This window comes from Macrobrachium nipponense, chromosome 20 (genome assembly GCF_015104395.2).
Source record: "Macrobrachium nipponense isolate FS-2020 chromosome 20, ASM1510439v2, whole genome shotgun sequence".
NCBI classification, from domain to species: domain Eukaryota; kingdom Metazoa; phylum Arthropoda; class Malacostraca; order Decapoda; family Palaemonidae; genus Macrobrachium; species Macrobrachium nipponense.
The window spans coordinates 33,152,706-33,168,455 of NC_061089.1; the positions used below are offsets into that span (position 1 = coordinate 33,152,706).

Here is a 15,750-nt window from a genome sequence, read left to right on the forward strand (position 1 = left end):
AGAGGCATGATTCAGTGGCAAAAGCCCTCCACTGGAGCCTGTGCAAGAAACATCAGCTACCTTGCAATAATAAGTGGTGCGAGCACCAACCTGAGGGAGTGATAGAAAACGATCAGGCAAAGATCCTCTGGGACTATGGTATCAGAACGGATAGTGTAATACGTGCAAATAGACCAGACGTGACGTTGATTGACAAAGTCAAGAAGAAAGTATCACTCATTGACGTCACAATACCATGGGACACCAGAGTTGAAGAGAAAGAGAGGGAAAAAATGGATAAGTATCAAGATCTGAAAATAGAAATAAGAAGGATATGGGATATGCCAGTGGAAATCGTACCCATAATCATAGGAGCACTAGGCACGATCCCAAGATCGCTGAAAAGGAATCTAGAAAAACTAGACGCTGAAGTAGCTCCAGGACTCATGCAGAAGAGTGTGATCCTAGAAACGGCGCACATAGTAAGGAAAGTGATGGACTCCTAAGGAGGCAGGATGCAACCCGGAACCCCACACTATAAATACCACCCAGTCGAATTGATGGACTGTGATAGAGCAAAAAAAATAAAATAAAAATAATAATAATAATAATAATAATAATAATTGCAAACAAGATAAATGTCACCACATTAATATATTGACACACTACAAAAAGACTACAGATTATGGCTAAAGAAAACAAACTACTCAGCAGTTAATAAAAGTCTGTCTGAACAAACAAACAAACTATATATCGGTATCTACATGTTACAAAATGAAGTTTTGTTAAACAGCGAGATAAGGAGAGGAAGAGGGAAAGAAAAAGTTGGCTGAATGAAAAACGAAGGTCAAACACACAAGAACAAAGGGGAAAGAAAAACCACGTATCAGATGTATTGTTTCGCGTAACAACCCCTAAATCATAACGTCCTGCCGTAAACCACAACAATGGTACACTTCCCTACATATGCTTTCCACACCACAACAATGGAACAAAAACAATCTCGGCTTTACTTTCGTCCGAAATTCACACGGTCGGAATTAGGCGCAAGCAGTCTCTCTGATGATTATAAATACAGGTTGCAAGTATAGGCTGTTAGAGAGAGAGAGAGAGAGAGAGAGAGAGAGAGAGAGAGAGAGAGAGAGAGAGAGAGAGAGAGAGATGATATTCGATCACAAGCTCGAAGCTTCTAATAAGTTCCGTAGAATGGAGGTTGAGATTCAAAGGGGAGAGACCGTGCTTGAATATTCAACTCTCGTGAACTCGGTGGAATATTTTGTACTTTATAATTGCAAGCTTTTTGGTAACTAAGTTATTTTTCAAGCACCAATCCCCTGCTGCAAAATTCTAACTTTACTTGATTAATGCATGAAGACTAAAATTTTACACACTTTATAGATAAGATACAAACAGAACAAACCAGAAAACGTACTCATTCTTGGGGCTTTCGGGACACGTTTTGGCATGTGTTCGTCGACAATCAAATCTAAAAGCTATACACTGCCAACACCTTTCGTACTCCGAACTACATATAACTGAAAACTTTTGATCATCATGGTTCCTCAAGATAGAAACAGAAACCGTGCAACTAAATACGAATAAAGTCTGCAAACCTAACGTAAAACGAACTGAACAAATCATGGGTAAATTAAAACAAGAACACGCAACCATCCAAACACACACAATTTTATACATTTTTATACATACATATATATGCATGTATGTATATGTATACATAAGAATTATATATGTATGTATGTATATATATACTATATATATATATATATATATATATATATATTAATTTTGACCAAACATTTTGAGATACATAATGACTTAAGACCCCATTTCACCTCAGCAACTAATGCGGAACCCCTTAATAAAAGAGTACCAAGGTTTTAGGGGTAATACTGTGTCATTTTCATAAAATAATTACAAATAAGAAACGTCTGCAGTGGCCGATGAGTGCTATTTTTTGACAGAACGTTATATAACCATTATATACAAACAATACGGATGAGAGAGAGAGAGAGAGAGAGAGAGAGAGAGAGAGGAGAGAGAGAGAGAGAGAGAGAGAGAGAGAGAGAGTTAAACAACGTGAAACGAGAAAACATAACACTGACAAAAGAAGTAGGTCAGAAGTTAAATAAGAGGCGCGAAATAAATTGCAACAACACCAGCATGATTATATAGGACAAGATTCTACGAATTCGAGACCAGCATGAGAGAGAGAGAGAGAGAGAGAGAGAGAGAGAGAGAGAGAGAGAGAGAGAGAGAGAGCTAAGCCACTTTTAATTAGGTTTAATTTTACAGGATCAAATAAGATGTCGGCTTCAATGTGGTATGTTGACGTTAAAAGGGAGGAACAGACGACCAATTAGCAATGAAAGACACGAGTTACGACTGAAAAATGAGGAAACATTCAGTATATCACTTTATGCCACCAAAGGGGGATCCGAAGGGAAATCAGTCTCATATATATATATATATATATATATATATATATATATATATATCAATATATATATATATATATTATATATCAAAAGAGAGAGAGAGAGAGAGAGAGAGAGAGAGAGAGGAGAGAGAGAGAGAGAGAGAGAGAGAGAGAGAGAGTTGAATAACAATACAATCACCCCGTCAGGGATTCCCTCCGTCCACGTATTGCATGTTCAACTTGGCACATGGACACGGAAGCCTATAAAAGTACACACATAAAATAAGCAGATAAAACCAAATAAGAAAAAGAAACTCCTTCCGTCTTATCTGGCACGCTCCTCTTGATGTTGAATAATTAACAGTGCCATGCTTTTCCCTTTCCTGTTTTCTTTAAAGTATATACTGTCTCGTTCCCTCTCCTCTGAAAGCAGGAGCACTCAAGCACTATATGTATGTATGTATGTATGTATGTAGTATGTATGATGATGTATGTAGTATGTGATGTATGTATGTATGTATGTATGTATGTATGTATGTATATGTATATGTATATACATATATATTATATATATATATATATAATAAATACAGGCCCATTAAAACAATCTGGTTTCTTAAAAGTAAGGACTAAATTTCGGTGGACTGACTCCGCCCCGCCGCTTGAACAAGTACGGTAAAAGTGCATTAGTACCTTGGTAGCTTTGAAACCAGCGTATTTTAATGGGGCCTTTTATACTTTATATACATATATACTATATATATATATATATGATATATTTATTATATATATATTATATATATATATATATATATTTATTTTATTTTAAATATTTTAATTAATTTAATTATTTTAAGATTTATTTTTTAATTTAAAGCATACAGATTAAGACAGCATGAATTAACCAAATGCAAGAAACTATTTTTAGCCATGGTGAAAGAAAGAAAAAATGCCAGCCCCCTCAATAGTAATTCGGCATCAGAATCTATGAATTAGACTATACCAAGGAGCGATTGAGTGATAGGTGTCATGTTTTGCGAGCGAACACACATCTTTGCATCTGAACATCACTCTGCACTTTAGCCGGGTACCTACCTACCCTACCCTACCAAATCCCGCATAAACCAACCACTACCGCCACATTACCAGCACACTCCTAATGGAGCAAGTCGATTCTCACAGAGAACAGTAACTAGCAAATCGTTTTTGAGAGAGAGAGAGAGAGAGAGAGAGAGAGAGAGAGAGAGAGAGAGAGAGAGAGAGAGAGAGAGAGAGAGAGATTCTTTCAGTTGAGATACGTGGGAGAATGCAACTATTAGATCAACAATAGGTAAATGTTCACTTCATTAACGAACTTTTGGCATTCAAGCAAAACTTAAGAAAGATAACGTCACAATGATGAGATTCCGAAATTTAAACGGACTTAAGTTATTTGGAAACCGACTTCAATTAATATCCTTTTCAAAATGACGAAAATGTAAACAAACTCTTAGTCTCGTTTTGATTTATTTAGAGTAAATATTTGTATTCAAATGTATGGTCTGAGTCAATAACAGCATACCCTTAAGAGAGAAATTACACACACACACACATTCCTATAAATATGAATGAAGTTCCGTTGCAATCTGTAAAATGTCAAACTTTGCTCGTGTGAACACGCAATTAACATAAAAGCAAATGAATATGAATTCAAGTCATTCATACTCACAGCATCACCTAAATCTAAATCGAGAATATCCATCACACCTGAGGTAGTTATCACCCGCATTGGTAATTATTCTTGTCATGAAAAGGCGACATGAAAATGGATATACGTGCGTAGTTCCGTGTAAACAAAATGTCGATGATTTAAAACTGAACTGAGACACCTACCATGTAAAATTCAGAAATCAAAGAGAAATTACAATATAACCTCAAGATTTTATTCAGATAATAAAATAAATGACAACAGCTCATGCGCAGCCCCGACTACTAGTTCTTGTCTTTAACTATTTGTCAGCTTTAAACTAGGTTATGTCAAAACAAAATCAAATAAAAATAAGACCCATCCGTCCTCTTCTTTTCTTCAAGCCATCAAACGTCTCCGCCAGCGCTATCCTATAATAATAAAACTTAGTTGCCAAGTTCTTTGTATTGATGAAAGAAAAGAACAATGACTCATTTCCCCCCCTATAAACGAGGGGAAAAGTCTGAGAAAGAAATCCCCAGGTGCAGATATCACTGACACACACAAAAGTGGTTCAAGACGACCACCGACAGGGCGGGAGGCAGGATGTGGAAAAAAACAGACTGCTCTGGGTGAAATGAATCATGTCATTTGGTGTTAGGTTCGGAGAAAAGGTGAGAGGCTAAACGAAGACTCAGATGAGGCGACGGTGAGCCATAACGATCGTGAGACATAAATGAGAAAAGGTGGGAAACTTTCATATCTAAAGATTCGTACCATTATGTAATTGTGAACCATGAATATTTACGAATCATAATTGTGTTCTAAATGTGAACGCATTCATATGGAGCAAGCCAATGTTATGACCTAGATCATAAATAATAATAATAATAATAATAATAATAATAATAATAATAATAATAATAATAATAATATAATAAATTTAAGGCAAGACCTGAAACCTCTAGGGCACTCTCTTACAAAAACCATTTCAGGAAAAAGAAACATTACTCCAATAATATCCTTCCTTTGATTGCACATTTATCAGTATATAGTAGCTGCTTTTAATTATCCAGAAAACCGAATATATATATATATATATATATATATATATATATATATATATATATATATGTGTGTGTGTGTGTGTGTGTGTGTATTCAATTAATCACAACCTCTCTCTCTCTCTCTCAATAATAAATAGACTGTGTACAGAGTGCCTAGTTGAGATGGCGTCAAAAACCATTGTTTACATGTATGGTAAGCTGGGAGATGGGCCAATAGCTTGTAAAAGAAAAAGAAAAAAATCCGACCCATCCCACAGAGAGAGAGAGAGAGGAGAGAGAGACGATGAGAGAGAGAGAGAGAGAGAGAGAGAGAGAGAGGAACAATGTGATAAACTAGCGGAGATGGAAAAAAATAATTTTCTTCTTAACCAATTTGGGATGTTTATTTCAACACATAACACTCTCTAACCTCTCAAACCTTGCTACAACCATGTTTACCCGGTCAGACATTTGGTAACTTCATCAAATAAACATCTTTTACAAACAAAATCTCAGCTCTCTCTCTCTCTCTCTCTCTCTCTCTCTCTCTCTCTCTCTCTCAGCAATATATCAGAAGAAAAATAATTCAATTCTCTCAACTCAATAATACTCCTTTTTACATAACTTCGTGACAATATAAAACATTATCAAACGTCCCCCAACCAACCATGAAAAAAAATCTTGGTGTATGCATAAATACAGAGAGAGAGAGAGAGAGAGAGAGAGAGAGAGAGAGAGAGAGAGAGAGAGAGAGAGAGAGAGAGAGAATGTTTTGTTTACCAGATCTAATACATAGGAAGTTTATTTCTAAATATACATACACTCCATTTTGAAATGTCAATACTTAGAATGGTATAACTCCTACATAATAATAATAATAATAATAATAATAATAATAATAATAAATAATAATAATAATAATAATAATAATAATAAAATGCTTAATGACTACTGACGCAATAACTCCTCTTATTTTATGGATATTGTTGTTAATTTAGACGCCCTAAGTTTGAGTCTGGAGAAGATTAAAACAGATATTAAGTAACCCATACTAATAATAATAATAAAATAATAATAATAATAATAATAATAATAATAACAATAATAATAATAACAAATACCTTCGTACGTACTTAAAATCAACAGCACCGTAAAATACAAACACGGGCTTATAATAATCAACAACATAATTACCAGTGAAGCAATTAAAAAATACGACCAATCAACAAATGGATTTTGCGTACAGCACATGACTCTGCCAAAGTCTCAAGACAGAAGGTACCACTATCTATTTTTACTCTTGAGAAGGTACATAAAGACTATGACATTCACAACAACTCGCCAGGAATAGAAGAGAGAAACGCTGCCTCCGCTACGTATCCAAGAATAATCTAGATCGAACCTTAAAAACGGAGGCAGGGTGAGGGGAGGGAGGAAGGAGGGGGGGGGGGGGTAGGAGGAAACCTGAACACTAACGGTTGTACATCGGGAAAGGGTGACAGATAGGGGTTGGCAGGCAGGTGTTATAACCCTGCAGCGTGACGTCACAGGGGGGTTCCACTAGTACGTTGGAGTCTCTCTTCTCTCTCTTCTCTCTCTCTTTCTCTCTGATTGAACCTGTATGTAAAGTACGTTTGATACTAATTTTGAAGTTCTCCCTGATGAAATGAGAGAGAGAGAGAGAGAGAGAGAGAGAGAGAGAGAGAGAGAGCGCAAATACAAACATATAAACAAATTACGACAACCAAAGGCTCATCCCTTTCCTGGTACTCTTAAACATTATCTTCTTCGACTGACCGATGCAACTCCATCGATAAGCTGATCTATAAGAAAGAATACACTAATAAATGCCTACGAATAAAAAAAATAAAAAACACCGCAGAAGTTCCAGCGAACAAACAACATTACGATGGTCCATCAATCCGAATAATTGGAAGTAAGAAAATGAACAGACAAAGATGAGAAGAAATCTTTTGTTTACTACCGTCAAACCTGGCAATCAACCCAGAAAAAAACATACAATCCTTCACCTCCAATAGCCAGCGTAAACATGACGATAATGAGATAGATAAAGATAAGTACAGATAGACAACCAACCTATAAGAACATTATTAATATAAAAAAAATTCATCACAGATGAATGACTAACATACCAACAGCGAACAATAACTAACAGAAACAAAAGCTACAACCAAGCGAAGACAAACACAATAATAACGAATGCAGCACACAAATGAGGGCTTGCAGGAAGTGGCATTTGACCTGGCACTTGAAAAAAAAAACTAAAGAACCATTCCTAAGCTGGTCTGACGTCAAATACTTGGCCGATTTCAAAAGCATAAGTTTAAGCAATTATAACACTCCACGACTGTGTATGAGAGAGAGAGAGAGAGAGAGAGAGAGAGAGAGAGAGAGAGAGAGAGAGAGAGAGAAACTGGGTGTGTTTCAGAGGTTTTCAGACATTAATTCGGCGACTCCCTTGAACCCGAGTCAAAAGCAAAATAAAATATGCAGGAATAAATTGAGCGAATAGAAATAGTTTATTACTCATTCGAATGCCATCAGACTCTTGCACAAATAACAGTGAAGAGATTAACAGGATCAATGAACAGATTAACATAACCAGTAAACACTAACCAATTTGTTTGCATCTCGAACAGAAATCTTAAAATAATAATAATAATAATAATAGTAATAACCCTCCTCCAAAATTCATTTATTGCACGGTGCCGCAACTGAACACAGCTTTCTTAGTGAGCATTGGAGGAGTAATATTTTAAAACGTCCATATCAGGTATTATGAACAATACACGACAAATCACACTAAAAAAAATATCCACATTTCAAAGAATAATCGAATGAGTCGGCAGTCTCCCAAAGAAATAAGCTACCGCCTTCAAAAATGGTTTTAATTTAAGATTCAATAGAAATTGATGCCATCAAGAAATAAATAAACGTAGATATTTATGCATGAGGAAAATGAGCGAGAAACTAAACGAGTACAGTCAAGAGAAAAATCAGACAAGTCTCTTCAATTTTCAGGACAGACGCTGAACGCAAGAGTACAAATGCCATACTCCGCACGGCATTTCTTGATCGGAAGTTACGTAAACATGCCCCGTACGTGACCTGCCATAAATCTAACCTGCTTTAGGCAACACTAAAATAGCAGCTGGCTACGGTCTCCGCTGCTGATGGAGCAGATTCGCCCCGAAGGGTAAATGAATGGAGTCCATCAAACGCTGCCAACACTTCTGCTACTGCGTAGTGAAGACGCTTTCCACAACCATCTACTTTTTTTCCATGTCAAGGGATGCATAAACACTCTTGGCTATTGACGGGCACGAATGTGCCACCGTCGGCGGAGAGGCAATGCGTCTGAAACCAATATCTCGATACGGGAGGTTTATTAAATTCATGGAAACACAAGAAATCTAAAAAAAAAAACTGACAGCTATACACACTCGTTGAATCAATTCCAGAATAATCATCTCTATATATTCATACATTTAACGTTTACTTAATTTTATTGCTTAATATTTTTAAATGTAAGCAATTTTTTTAATACGGTCGTTACCATGTTTTTATATTCTCTCGCCTTTCCATGGTACACTCAATAAAAAGGATATTTAAGTCAAAATTTAAGTCAAAACGGTTATGAAACTGACCCTCTGCGCCCTAAGGACAGTCAATCTGTCATGTTCCAATCTTAAAGTTGAAGTACTGAACACTGAGTAAGAACTCTTATTCGTCAACTCGTAATGCAAATAAGAGAAAATCCTAAAACGTGGCCGTGTAAGTCAATCTAGAGGGTATACGCCTCGTGTCAACCAAATAAATACATACAACTATTCCATAAGAAAAAACAGTAATTCGTTTCTATGCCTTTAACCAAGAATTCCATTCATGAACACTAAGACAGGGCTTACTCTCAACCTGGATAATCCCAATCATGCCTATTTATGTCAAAACATTTCCTTCAACTAAGGAGCTACTACTGCAAATGGAAATAAGGTCATATGGAAAAGTGAAAAGGTTATCCGAAGAATGTAACCTACCAAGACAAGGTCTGCATAAACACTCAAATTATTTCACAATGAGAAAGAGAGGACTTTGTGTAATGAACATTACACGTTTGTATAAGAAAAGATGAACAAATATTTTTTTAAACCTCCAAAACAATAAACTTCAGGACACTAAAAAAATGCTTAAGGTTACACAAAAACATACAGCATAATTCAGGACACACAAAAAATACAATAGAGGACACCTACAACACCTATAAACAAAACTCTCTCACAAACGTCAATTATTCATTCCCTTTCTTAAGTGTGGTGTCAAATAATGATTGCAATTAGTCTGACAAAACCAATATATTTAGGTCAAAATATCAAGAGGGGTCCCCCCAACTCCTGTACCCTCCAGGTCCAACCCCACGTGGGCCCCACCCAGTCCCATACATCTTCATCTGATATAAAGTCAAAGTAATCAACTTCTTGGCGAAGATCAGAGTTGGCTTTCACTCAAGGGACCTTTTTACCCTTCTCCCACCCGCCCCTCTCTCTCTCTCTCTCTCTCTCTCTCTCTCTCTCTCTCTCTCTCCTCCTTTTTCTTCTTCCGCCCTTTTTACCCTTTAGCTGGCAACCCAGATTGTGTAATCATAACCTTGGCACCTGGAAAACAAGGTTAGCTAATTTGTGGGCGGCCCAGGTGGGCGGGTGTTTCGAGAAATGGAGGGAACACGCAAGAGAGGAGAGAGAGAGAGAGAGAGAGAGAGAGAGAGAGATGAATCGGGACAGACACTAGACGTTCAGAGCGCCTGTCACAAGTTTTGAGGATCCATGACATAGTGTTTATTTATTTTCCTCTCTCTCTCTCTCTCTCTCTCTCTCTCTCTCTCTCTATCTCTCTCTGAGAATAGGGTAGAAAAACACCTGTTCTGACACTGAAACTAAGTTAAATACTCATAAAAGATAAAAGGATTTTAAATACTTCCACTAAAAATATTTACCCAGTGTTGGGCAATGTTCGCTCTCAGGGTCAACTCGCAGGTGCTTGAAAGTTGTCGTCTCCTCTTAGGTAGAAAGGAGAGAGAGAGAGAGAGAGAGAGAGAGAGAGAGAGAGAGAGAGAGAGAGAGAGAGATTCTCTAAAAACTCGTCCATATATAAAACAAAGTTTTCCTTCGAAAAAACGTGGTACCGTTTCAAATACAAACAATGAATGCGTTTGTTCAGCGTACAAATTCTCTCTCTCTCTCTCTAAGAGCTGAAGTAGGCCAAATCCGCCTTCCTGAAGAATTGTTCCTTATTCACCAAGCAATTCACTGGCTACGAGATAAAAAAAAAAATTGATACCACGAGAAAATGAGAAAGCACAAACTATTCGGCTCTTAACGAGAGAACCACCTCAGAATTAAGACTACTCACGTGGGGATATCAACAAAGGCGAAAACTTTTAAAAATAAATAAATAAAAGTAATTTGTATTTTTCATAGGTATAAGAACCATAGCTTTTATAAAAGGTAATCCCGGCCATCGCCCAGACAGCATTGCGTCGGTTAAAAAACCTGGGTTCATGTACCTCTAAGCCTAAGCTAATTCAAACTTCAACTTTCTTTCTAACCTAGGTCACAATTTATCCTTCAATTATGAAAGCCGTCTATCGTGGTTTACCGACATGCTGGCACCCAGATGAGGCCTAAAACCAATGAGGTTCGAAAACTGGGTCGGCAAAGTTTCACTTTTATCAAATCACAGTGACAGGAAAAGACAGGAAGCAGACAATTGAGGAAAGACACCAATCAATTATTTATTGATAAACTATCCTATTTTCGCATCTCTGATCCCCCAGATGATATCAAAACAATTACAGAAAAGGTTATGCCGAACTACCTACCTACCTAATTCCGAGGTTGAGCAAGTTGGATATTAAAGGACATTTGTAGCTTAATGCTTCTATATGAATCACGGTGATGTGATAAAAATTCATTCTTAAGTGTATGTGTTTGTATGTGTAAGTACATACAAACACATACACTTAAGAGTGAATTTTTATCACATCGCCGTGATTTATATAGCACATGCATTAAGCTACAAATGTCCTTTAATAGCCAATTCGCTCTACCCTGGAATTAATATATTATAATATATGTTAACCAATGGGGAGTTTTTTTAGTCAATAATTTCAAGCTCTCGTGGATTTGAACCAGCGCACAGAGGAGAAATCAGGACTTCAGTGACGTCTTTACCGACTCGGCCAACAAGTGTGTTTCGTCGTTCTACCCCATTTTGCCTCTGTGGACCTTGCATCTATCTGGTAGCATGGTTAGTCGAACATTAGAGCTAAAAGTACATGAGGATTCCATCTTCATTCCTGGAAGACCTGCAGCAAAAAATCTGCCAAATCTACCAAATTATTACCTTTTTTCCTGAAAAGTTTGAACGGGTTTAAGAAAATATGACAGCAGTGTTCATCACCCTCGAGTCTCAACCTTTTGTAGTCAGAGTATAGTCGAACAATTCCTAAGGAGAAAACGTACTGTGAAGGCCATCAACTGGATGGGTTGCCACCAAGAAAGGCAAAATAGTCTGCAAACTCTTGTAAAGGAGAAAACCTTCAGGCGCCACTTCTCTCTTTGGGGACAAAGTATGCATGTATGTATGTATACAATCTCTCTCTAAACACACACACACACACACAAACATAATATATATATATATAATATATACATATATATATATATAATATATATATATATATATATTATATATATATATATATGACGGAGGTCAAATAAAAAGCAAATACTCCCTATATTTTCGAGGTCATAAAGAAAGATGATGTCAATGATGATCTAAATTTAAACGCGAGTGAAGCCTTGAAAATCCACATTACTCACCCTGGCAATTCTTGTTTACTTCTTGGTGGAGGAACAAGACTTGTTTATTCAGCTCCTATATGAGAGAGAGGAGAGAGAGAGAGAGAGAGAGAGTAGAGACGAGAGAGATGAGAGACGGAGCAGAGAGAGAGAGAGAGAGCACATGCTCTTCCATATTCAAAGCCATGACGCAGAGTCACAAAAACAATAATAAGCTAATTTTAGGAGTATCAAAGGGACTTTACTTCTGTCACTTACTTAAGAAGCCCACCATAAAACACTTGGTAAAAAGAATATAAGGTATAAATTTAAAATCCAAAATAGTTTCAAGTATTTGTCTTGTTGCATCTTGCTGACAAGGCCAACTGGCAAACAAAAGTTCTGTACTATATCTACACTCATTCTATTAAGAATATCTATGATTTATATTACGACTAACACGGATTTTATACATTAAAACGAAAATCAGAATTTCTCCTATATAATTTCTAACTTACATCTTCCGTTCTTGCAAACTAGAGTCATAAGTTAAGAAAAGAATTTCCAGTCTGCTTTTCCCTTATATTTTAAAATTCATTAATCCTAAATAATTTTTGGCCAATAGCCTTAACCTTTTTTCCCCAATGAGCAATTATTTTGCATAACACTACACAAAAATATTATAACCTCCAAGTTTACAAATGTAACCATAAAATAGACCAAACTGAAACCTTTTTCGTCAAATTCTCATTTTGAGGAAAAAGCAGCAAAACTGCATGAGGTCTCTGAATTGTTACCCAAATGCAGAGGGAATGAATAGGCTAACAGAACTCGAGTGATCGCAGTTATGACCGTTATCTGTGGCAGAAAAGGGGTCATGTTCTTTTACATGTTCAACACCAACGGAACCACCTAATGCCCACTTCTAGCCCAGGACTAAATAATATGGGGGCTTCGCCTCATAATTGTCATATAAAAAGCTAATAATGTTGATGGAACGAATTCCTTTCCCGCCTGGTATATCTTTAGCAATATTATTCACCCCCACCTCTCATCATCACAAGCAGCACTACGTGGCCATGCTGTCAATTAAAAAAAAAAAAATAAAAAACCGGATCAGCAGTTAAATAATGGAAAGCATTAGATAAAAGACTAAAATACATTGCTCGCATTATGCGCACTCAAATAACAAGGGTGACATCATGAACTTGTTTGCTCAAAGTCTGACTGGATCAGCGTAGATGAGGCCATTTTCAAGGTACGCGGTATAGCTGAAATTCTTAATCATATAACAATCTCGTTTTATGAATGTACGCGTACGCGCATTTGTACGTATGAATGGATGTACACACGTATATATGCATACGATTTACAAAATTGTACTGAAAAATCTGAAAAAATTCTATCCCATTTGAAATAAATTAGCTACATTGAAACTATTCATAAACTACATGATATCAAGTACTAGTTCTCTTCACCGGACCCTGTCGCGTAACTACGATCGAGGATTATGAGAGGAATTTATTTCTTCTTTAAACCTCCCGCACTTTCATTTCCTATTCAACTGTCAATCTGTGAACTTCCTTCGTCTGAATTCATACAGATCTCCTTACATACTACTTTTCTCAAACACATGCGAAGGAAAGACATTCTTTTAAATAACCATGGCTTGACGCCTGACCAGGTCCATAGAGATGCGAGACTTTGCAGGAAGTCATTACTGTACGTATTATATTATTCTCTACAGAGTGAGTGGATGAAGAATCAATTCCGCTTAGAAGCAATCATGGCTAAGAAAAACACAGGATAAATACGGTGTGTGAGTAAAACAGACGAATACTTATTACCAATCGAACTAAAGTATATATATTTATTAATACGAAATGATTACCAGCTGTAGACTCCAAGATAGTCAAGTCATACATATGCTACAGCATATTACACAGAACACTCCCCATGTACGAAGGGACTACTAATTAATAAAAAATCTTTGTTTTTACTCAAAGATGGAACAGGGTAGGAAAAGCAGTCGGGAGGAAGATTAGATTAATAGATAGAAAAGGGACGTCTCCTGACCCACTTAACAAAACGGCGCGCACCTTTCCTAACCTTAACAGGGGCCCCAACCCTAAACAACTCACCTATACCACCTCCTCTCTTAATCAGCTCGACCTACGTAACCCCGCGCACAACCCCTTCGTGGCTTTGACGCTGCTGGCCTCCCAATCGCTTGAATTATCTCTCCAGACGTAACCAATTCTCCGAAGGAAGATAAATACGCCGGATACCTGCGCCATCTATTGGCAAGGAGAAGGAGCCATTCCATAAAACTCAACAGATAACCGGAACCTTGGCGAAATTGCGCTGACCAGAATTGGCCTTGTCACCGTCATTATTTTCAAAATTTACACAGATGCCACGCCATTTATAAAACTGAGCAGCTACCAAGATGCATCACAGGAGCCCACAATTGGACTGTGTACATATTCATTCACGTAAAAGATGCTATAAAATCAAGTAGTGTTCAGAAACTAATACGCTAGATGCAATGTACCATGCAAGTCAAATTACTACAAAATGAGGCCAAAATCGACTGATGTTTCCATGATGTCCACTTTTAAATCCATCAGCTAATACTTGTAAAACCTAAGAACAAAACTTTTCCTAAGACTTCATTTTAATAAAATGAACTTTGTGCAATCAATATAGCCTAGATAGCAACTTAATTTCCCTGGCATGAGACATGCCTATATTGCAAAATGCAAACACAACTTTTCATGGTGAAAATATTAATGAGTGATAGATATGCGTAGTAACTTGTAATGATGTCATTTTAGGTGGCACGCAAAAAAGAAAACTTTCTATTCCAGAAGATTTAAACATAAAACTATAATTGAATTCAAGCGGCAAATAGCAATATTTACGATATTGTGTTCCAAGAAAATTAACACTAGTTGAAAAAGATAAAATGTCGAATATTATGTATGTATGTATGTATGTGTATGTATGTATGTATGTATGTATGGTATGTTGTATGTATGTATGTTATGTAATGTATGTATGTATGTATGTATGGATGTATGGATGGATGGATGGATGTATGTGTATATATATATATATATATATATATATATATATATATATATATATATATATATATATATATATATTATATATATATATATACATATATATATATATATATATATATATATACACACACACACACACACCACAAACATATAAAACGTGAACATCATGCACACTGCTCCTCAACAAATCTCGTACTAACAACAGAAACTGACATCTCAAAATATTCCAAGTAATAGTACTATAACATCCACGTCTTTTACTATGCTTGACGTCAGTAAACTAAATCAACTAAAAATCCTCGCTACACAAACCTGGAGTCGCAAAGAAAAATAAATTCCCTCCTCAACCCCTGAAATGCAATCTAAAGGAGCATAACTCGCACGGATAAACCAGATTTGAGACGTCCGACACATGCAACAACCGTCCACAAAAATATCAACAGGCATAATTCGCAAATAAACTGTCCTGGAAAATGATCCCTGAAATTCCTTAAAAGAAACCAGGTCAATAAGCAATCACATCATAAACGGCCTATTTGTGCAGTTCTCTCTCTCTCGAGGGATCAGCGAGAAGATAAGAACTCAAAACTAAAGTGTTCACTGTGTGTTCAGGAACAAAGACAATTGTACCCAGACAGGCAGAGAGCATTTTGTGCAATGACAGCTCCCTATT

The 15,750-nt window shown here is 36.6% G+C and overlaps 1 protein-coding gene across 15 annotated transcripts in view; it reads right to left on the reverse strand.

Moving 5' to 3' along the window:
- The window catches only part of LOC135224563 (protein phosphatase 1 regulatory subunit 12B-like), a 237,150-nt gene that overhangs the window by 40,444 nt on the left and 180,956 nt on the right, over positions 1-15,750 (reverse strand). The gene's annotated exons all lie outside the window — the stretch shown is intronic.